The sequence below is a fragment of the Phalaenopsis equestris genome, unplaced genomic scaffold (genome assembly GCF_001263595.1).
Source record: "Phalaenopsis equestris unplaced genomic scaffold, ASM126359v1 Scaffold001181, whole genome shotgun sequence".
NCBI classification, from domain to species: Eukaryota; Viridiplantae; Streptophyta; class Magnoliopsida; order Asparagales; family Orchidaceae; genus Phalaenopsis; species Phalaenopsis equestris.
Genome location: NW_018165620.1, coordinates 69,859 through 79,012, shown reverse-complemented (window position 1 = coordinate 79,012; position 9,154 = coordinate 69,859).

The following is a 9,154-nucleotide window of genomic DNA, read 5'->3' as shown; positions in this document are numbered from 1 at the left end:
TATTCTTATGGGTCAATTTAGGAGTAAATTTGCAGTCCTTAAAAAGTAAAAAATATAACGTTATAGTTTATGATGATATCAATAAAATTATATGATTAGGGTGGTACATGCATAATCTCTTTAAGCTGTAATAGAAGACATGCCTTACGATTCTCTGCTCTCGGCATCTTACCTTCTATTAATGCTCAGAGCTTGCTCTTCCATCCAACGCAACCTCTGTCTCAGCTTTGTCCTGATTAGATCTAGGCATTTCATCGTAAAAGACATTTTATATTAGCTGAATTAAATGTAAAATATTATAACTACACGCTCATATGTTTACTTCTTTACCCTGTCCCGACTTATAAATATGTGGGTATATTATGTAGTAAATTATAACAGAAATAAAAATTCTTCTACCTAGCTTTCTTCAGACTTGTTCGTTGTTCCCTTCTTCATCTTCTTTCTCTCCTCATCTCTTCCATTAGCTTTATAAGCTGGTATGGCAAATAGTATGGCGCCATCCTTAAGCATAATTAAATGCTCTACAAGCATAATGCTTTTAATCATCAAACCATCTCTAGGATCATTTTTAAGGAGTATTTAATTCAGATTTATATAGGTTTGTCATCTTTGAGCTAAATCACATAAAAAGAATTTTTCTTAATGCTTATAATATTTTGAAGCTATTTTGTATATCCGTTTATAAGAGGCGTGCATTCGAGTTATTTGGATTATAAATTATAAAATCAATTGATATTTAACGCCTAAAAAAACTTGCCCAAACTGATCAAACCAAACTGACGATCGGATCAATCCAAACAATAGTTTGGTTTGGCTTTGGTTAAATCTATATCAATTACGTATATTGCATACTTCATAAGTAAGTTTCTCAAATTATAAATGTAGATTGGTTAGGGCTGTCAATTGGCTTGTCGTTCACAAACAGCTCGTGTTTGGTTCGTTCGTTAAGCTTAATGAGCCGAACACGGACAAATTTTTAAGCTCGAAATATAAACAAGGCGAACACGAACAAATATTTGTTTGCTCGTGTTCAGCTTGAATTGGATTGAAAATAAATATATTGGTTCTGTTCGGGGTAGCCAAGCCGATAACATAGACAAGCCGATAACACCAGTTTTTCTCAATTATGGGTGCAATAACACCCACAACCGTGTAATACATGTGCAATAACAACGTTTTTCTCAATTCCTCGCCTTTAACGCCTCAATAACGCTGCGGTAATACTCCCAATAAAACCTACATGAAGCCACAATAACCTCCCAATAACACCACTCGATACCACGAGCACGGGACCGTAATAACATCTCAATAATACCGCGGTACAACCTTCAATAACACCAACTTTACGCCACTGTCGCAGAACCGTGATAACAACACGATGCAGCTTGTAATTCATATTCGGCAAATGAAAATGAACGTTGAATGGAGAAAAGTTTTTACATTCAAATTAGAATTCAACTCACTTGTTTTAGCACCCTAGTGTGGCATTCCCGACAAGCCCTAATTCAAAAGCAAATGTTAAATGCTTTAAACTATGTGTCTGCATTAGGAGTCCTCTGATTAATACAAGAAAATATTGTGTCGCATGTTCGGACGGTTAACCGTCGGGTGACAGCGTGACAATATCGGGTGCCACCTGATCGATAAGATGGCGCCCGATCATGTAGTGTTGTCACCTGGTGAATTCAAATACATCGCTCTAGTCTACATCCAAATCGGATATAGGATGCGTAAGGTGATTTTGGCCAAACAAGGAGCCAAACTATTTCACACTGGAGCCTAGAGCATAAACCAAAAATGTCATATATATATTCCTATTATTACTTTGGTTTTTGGTTTAACCAAAAATTTTGAATTACAAATAAATCCAATATCCGAAAATAAATAACTGTGATTTTTGTTATGTGCTATTAAAGATTTAAGTGAGATGGATATAAATTGCAAGTTTAGGTGCTCGAAACATGGATACATAAGAATTGTGTGGTATGTTTGGTTTTGAAAACTGGTTTGGATTGTCCTGTTCGACTGGCTCGATCGTGAACCGATCATAACTCTGATATGATCCAAAATCGATCTGTTCATAACTGTTTTGAACCGTTGGTCAACTGTCGAACAGAACAACCAATCTCAGTTTTAAAGAATCGATCGGTTCTTTCTCGAGTTACCCCGATTTGATCAAATAAACAATTTCTTTAGTTATTTATATAAATAAAAATTTAATAGCCTTAATTCCTTAATGTACTAGAAAAGGAAAATGAAAAACTCTATCTCAATTTGTTTCTGTAAAGCATCATGTGTTGCTTCAGCTTGATTGCAAACTTGAACACCATCATCAGCCACTCATAGCCTCTACTTCAAATGCACAGATTAGTTTTGTTAGTTGGCCGCATGTCCACTACTTGGATTAAAAAAAAATCATGTTATTGAAGAAACAGATAGTCATTCAAGTATTGAAGTAATTAATTTAAATTTCATAATGAAAATTTATATATTACTTCATCATTACATCATTTATATCATATCGAAAAAAAAAATATTAATTATTTCTTTATTCAATTCAATTCACTGTTTAATTTCCTATTCAACTCTTATCTATTGAAGCAACCCTCCTTAACATTTGAACATTGAATTTCCCTGTCTACTTATTCAATGTTCGTTCCAATTTTCAGGACATTGGTGATATGTGTGTGTGTATGTAAAAATATGTAAGTACTAATCCGAAGTCAGATAAACGACGCATGAGGATGACATTGATAATCATACATAGTTGTTGATGACCGTTTTGAACTGGATGTTGGCAAGGGAGGCATGTTGTTCGAACGATCGACAGAACGTGCCAAGAGATATTCTGCAGGGTGATCATCAATCCTCAAGACGATCAAAAGGAGGCACTCACTCGGATTAGATATCGATCGAATCAAGGCATACTAGACGATCGACAACTCTCATCGATTAGCTTAGTCTACGGTCTTATTATATGTGAATAACTCTCCAATTATCAAAAAGTCTCCCTGAAAGTATGTACTTTTGTAATGCTAGGGTCTATGTCTATAAATAAGGGTTCATGTCATGAATAAATGACACTCTCTTTTACCGTCTCCTATTGTGTACTCTCTCTCTCACATTACTTCCTGACAGAAAGTTCTATTCCTTGGGTGTGTTTCCTTGATACTTTTGAATTTAACTTCCTTTAAGGTGCGGTAAGTGTGAAAACATGTCGTCAAAAAGAGGAGGTGCCCAATAACAACAACAGGGAGAGTCCAGTCAGAGGAACGTAGGAGAAGCAAAATGCGCTCGGGAGTTTATAGAGGAACTCGTTCAACAAGGCTTGCAAGATTTGAGAACTCAAACCACCAACCAGTTGTCAGTACAACTCGCATGAGTACTTAGGGTGACGGTTGCCCTACCAACGGCCCTAGTTCCAGGAGAAGCCAACACTACAAGGAACACTCAACCCCCCTCAAGAGGAACCACAAGACAATAAAGAAAGGAGAGTGATCCACCTGTAGAAAAAGTCTGACGATAGTCTATACCAAAACAGCATAAGATATGCCCCTGTGGAGGAAATAAACTGAACAGTATGGACCAAGGTACAAAGGCAATCTGAAAACGCCTTCTCCCTACAGGTCTTTGGAGTTGAACCTCTGAAGAAGTTCAAGATGCCAATCTTAGAGCCATATAAAGAATAGTCGTATCCTAATGACCACCTCGCGTCGTTCGGATCGTTTATATGCATGTTGAAATTTTTTGACGCCCTCAAATGTAAGCTCTTCTTCAAGAAATTGAGTTCAACCGAATTAAGGTGGTTTGTCGGATTGCTCGTGAGAGTAATCACCTATTTTTTGGAGTTCAGAAGGCTCTTTCTATTGCAGTTTGCCAGAGCCTTGAGGTATAAGAAAAGTGCATGATCCTTGTAACAATTGAAGCAGAGAGCCAACGAGAGCTTGTCGTCATTTATTTCATGCTTCCAAAGTGAAACACTAGATGTCAATGGCTTGACGCCCGACATGGCCCACTCCACGCTAATGCAAAGTGTGAGTTCAAAGAGGTTTTGTTTCAACCTCAAACTTGTAGAGCCGTGAAGCTTGGCTAAGTTGTTGGAAACGGCCACCTCGAGCCCGTCGAATAGAAACACCAAAAAAGGCCACCACAAGACAACAAAGGATAACCCACGTAAAGTGCAGGACCTTCCAATAGCTTCCGCTGTGAGGATTGGGGGCGACAGACCAAGGCCCAGAACCACCGATCATCATACTATCATGAATACCCTCAGTATAATTCTGGGGTCCCCCACGTAACCCTACTCAAGTTTTCCATGGTAGAAATAGCAGATGCTTTCCTAGATAAGGAGTTCTTTAGGAAAGCAGCATCGATGAAGGTCAAAGCTTTTCTTCGGGATAATAGAAAATAGTGTAAGTAGCGTAGAGATCACAGATGCTATGCTGAAGAATGTGGACACCTGCGAAGCTTGATTGAGGAGCTGATAAAAGAGGGGAAGTTGAAAGAATTTGTCATCTATGGAACCACGATCCAAAGACAAGGCAAAGCTCCCATGAGAGGAATGACCGATGGGCCCATCCGCACCAATGTCATTAACATTGTGGGATATGTGGCCACAATCTTTGGAGGAAGCGAACCACCCAAGACGACAAGCCAGAAAAGATAGTAAACGAGAGAACTCTGTGCCACAACCTTTTTCCCCAAAACCCAAAGGCCATCCGACATTTATTTCACTGACACGAATCTTCCCCCTAAGGGAAATCATCCATATAACGACACCATTATAATAAAGACGATAATCACCAATTACCAATTAGGAAGCGTTCTCATTGATATAAGGAGTTATGTGAATATGTACTGTTCAAGCAAGTATTCGACAAACTGAGTCTCACTACCGATTGGATGATCGCGACGGCCGTAATATTGTATGGATTCTCGGGCGAAAGGAATGAAACACTGGGAGTAGTCGGGCTACCAATAAGTTGGGGAGAAAACGAGAAGCAATTTATGCTCACAAAAAATTTCCTCGTGATGGATTCACCCACGAAGTATAACGCAATATTCGGCCGACAACTGTTTAATAATTTCAGAGTGGTGCTCTCTACTTACCATATTGTTGTCAAGTTTCCTAGAGATGGAGAAATTATCACGGTCAGGGGTGATCTGGAGCAGTCCCGGGTTAGCTACTTACGAGCCATAAGCAACATATAGCACGATCTTTTGGATATCCAAAACACAAGGGAATGTGGCCTCAAAACCAACGAAACCACCCGGGAGGTTCCGACAGTCGAAGGAGAACCAAAGAGCTGCTAATCCAAACCCTCTGAGAAAATCGAGTAGTTTTCGCGTGGACGACCGCTGAGATGTTGGGCGTGCCGATTGACGTCGCGTGCCACAGGTTGAACGTCAATCAATCGGCCCGACCCATTAAGCAGAAGAGCAGAAGCTCAGCCATAACGTTGGTGCCATCTGAGAGGAAGTATGAAAGCTAAAGGAGGTGGGGTATATTCGAGAAGTGCAATACCCCACCTAGGTCTCCAATGTGGTGATGGTAATAAAAATATTTCTTATGTAATATTAAAGATTTGAGTATTATGCATGTAAATATGAAATTTTAGGTGTTAGATAAATACATATATAAGAATTGAGAGTGATGTATGTAAATGCCCCAAAAGAAAAATATAAAACTTGGGTTTTAAAAAAAATGAGATCCACATGATAGCATATTGAAAAGATATAAAACTTTAGGACAAGTTTTCAGAACTTATTAAATTAGAGTTTTATGAATAATATTTCTATATGATATTACCAAGAAATTTAAATAGAGAAAGAGAAATTTGGATAGTGGTGGCTTAAGCTCATAGGAAACAACTAAATGCATTATAATTAACTTTTCAACATGTCAATTTATTCATGACAAGTTAATAATGATGAAGAATTGAGACATTAGAACATTTTTAGTTACAATTTCAGATATATAATACATTAAAAAAAAAGAAGAAGATTTACATATCTAACACCTAAACTTCAATTTTTACATATATTCCACCTTCCTTATGCAAGAAAATGTACATTTCATGTTTTAAAAGTTAAAATAGTGGTATTTTATGTGATATGAAAGATTTGAGTGGTATAAATGTATATGGTAAAGTTCAGGTGTTAGATATATAAATACATAGGATTTGGGCGGTGTGTATGTAAAAGCCCCTAAAAAAAATAATACTAGAGATAGAGATGAAAGTGGTACATTAAAAGATAATTGTTCAAAAAAAAAAAACCTATGATATCATATAAAATAGAATATCATGAGAAAAGTAAAAGAAAAACTTAGTATAAAGATAATAACAAGGGCAATGTTGCATGAGTCTCAGTGTTGAAAATAAGTCACTAGCAGGTCACTGTCAATGCGGAGACTCCGCCATATTTTTTGCTACAGCCTATACAAGTTATCACAGATCACCCATTAAAATTTATTCTCACGAAGTCATAACATTCCAGTTGAATACACAAATGCGTCATGGAACTCAACAAGTTTGACATCTCCTATATTCCCCAGAAGATGACAAAGGCACAAGCTATTAGAGATTTCCTTACAGATTTCTTTGAACCGAGAGAGGAAAACGAGGATCTGGTGATCAACAGATTGACTTGGAAGATGTTCATCAATGAGGCATTCGACCAATCAGGCGTTGGACTTGGATTTTATTTTGCATCTCAGTAGGGAAAAACGTCTATCACTCAATCGAGGTATGTTTTTCCTTGACTAATAACCAAGCTGAATATGAAGCTTTGTTTGCAGGACTTCACCTAGCCTTGAAAATGGGAGTCCTCCACATAATGGTAATGGTTGATTCTAAATTCGTAGTGACCAGATCAATGGAGAATTTGAAACCATGGAAGAGACCATGACGAAGTACCTAGGGAAGGTGAGGACAGAGATTGATTGATTTGCCAACTTCAAAATCAAACATGTTAGAAGGGAGGAAAATCAGGTCTTCGACCTTCTATCATAGAGTCTTTATCTAGGAGGAGGAATACCTAAATGACTTAGTCGTCCCTTGATTGAAGAATTACTGGCAATGAAGATTTTTCAAGGGAGAAGAAAAAAACCAGACAACCTCATGCACTGGTAGCTAAGCACGGGGGAGATTGGCAAAGAAGTCACCGATCACAGGAGATTCAAATATGAGATTACCTAATACCTACTAGTTGAAGGAAACACTTCAAAAAGTCAGCCGCATCCTTATACCTAATGTGCATTGGGGAAGATGAGGTTGAAGACATGCTCTGAGGAGTTCGCGGTGGGGAGATTAAGAGCCATTCAAAGGGAAAGACGCTTGTTCACTGAATTCAGTGACAATGTTACTTCTGGCCAAACTTGCTCAAGGAGGCCGAAAAATATTTTTGAAGGTGCACATAATGTCAAAAATATGGACCATTATGTCATCAATTGGCCCAATAACTTCACTAGATCCTCAGTCCTTGGTCGTTCGCCATGTGTGTCCTCGACATCCTGGGACCTTTAAGAGAACAACAAAAGTTTTTATTGGTGACCATCAATTATTTCTCCAAGTGGGTAGAGACAAAGCCTCTGATGCACATAAAAGCGGAGGTAGTCCAGAACATCATCTAGACTGACCTGATTTGCCGATACATATTACCCCTCGTCATCGTTATAAACAATGGGACCCAATTCACTTACAAGGGAGTTCAAGATTTCTGTAAGAGTCCAGAGGTCAACCTCAAATTTACTTATGTGCATCATCCTTGAACTAATGGATAGACCAAAGATACAAAACAAATCATCCTGAATTTGCTAAGAAAAAACATAGAAGGAGCAAATGGTAAATTGGCAGACCTAATCCCTTCAGTACTCTGACGATCCAAATAACACCGTTCACATCCAACGTACTGGCTCCCTTTATGCTTTCCCATATAATGGAAGCCATGTTGTCGATCGATTACAATAATTATAACCCGAGAGTAAACTCCACCTCAACTTTCACGAGGAGAATCTAAAAGTGGCTTAAGATAAACAGTAAGGAGTCAAGCTCTCCCTAGATCTGGTTGAGGAGAATTGAGCCAATGTAGCCCTCCAAAAAGAAGACTTCAAGCAAAGGATGGCCAAATATTTTAACAAACACATATGCAAAGAGAAGCTCTCCTTAGGGAACCTAATGTCTAAGAAGACCAACCCCGCTGCCTAGGGGCAGGCTCTCCGGAAGCTGGATTAAATCTGGAATGCCCCCTACATCATCCACCAGAGAGCTGAATCTGAAGCATACAAACAGATGACATTCATACAAAATGACGTCCCTTGAACTTGGAGTGGCGACAATCTAAATAAATTCTTCCCATAAAGCTATCCCTACTTGTAGAAGGAACACTGACATGTTTGTTTTGTATAAACCTCTTTATCTTTCAAAAGCTCAATATATTAATAGAGCTTTTTACATTCATAGCATCCAAAAATTTGAGATTTCACACATTTAATATCACTAATAGTACTTTCTCTGATTTTTTATGCTTGGGGCACTGACGAAGTTACACTCGGGGAACTAACACAATTTCTCTTAAGGAACCGACACAATTTATGCTTGAGGAACTAATGCAGTTAAACTCGGGGAACTGGCACAGTTACACTCAGGGAACTGACACAGCTACACTCACGGAACTAATGTGATTAGTCTCAGTGAACTGATACAGTTACACTCGGGGAATCAATGCAGTCACTTGGGGAACCGACATAACTACACTAGAAAAACGGGCTCTGTGGGTGGCTAAAACTTATCAATCCATGCAAAGATCATCAAGAGGCCTATGAGATGTATCGACACCCAACAGCGACGCGCGAACGATCTTCATGCGCCCAATTTACAAAGTTAATACATGACAGTGATGATCCCGATTTTTATATGCAAGGATTCATGAAGTTGATACCACTACAACGCCAAAAACTTGTTCCTTAGATGAAAAGTAAATTGTGTAAAATATATATAATTATAGGCTATTAATAATGAGATTATACGCAAGTATACGTATCGTTATCAAGTAATAATGAGTTTTCTATTTAAGCCCCAAATATCGATCCCACGAGGAAGGTGTAAATTAGCAATGATAAATTTTAACAGGAAATTTATAGAAAATCAAA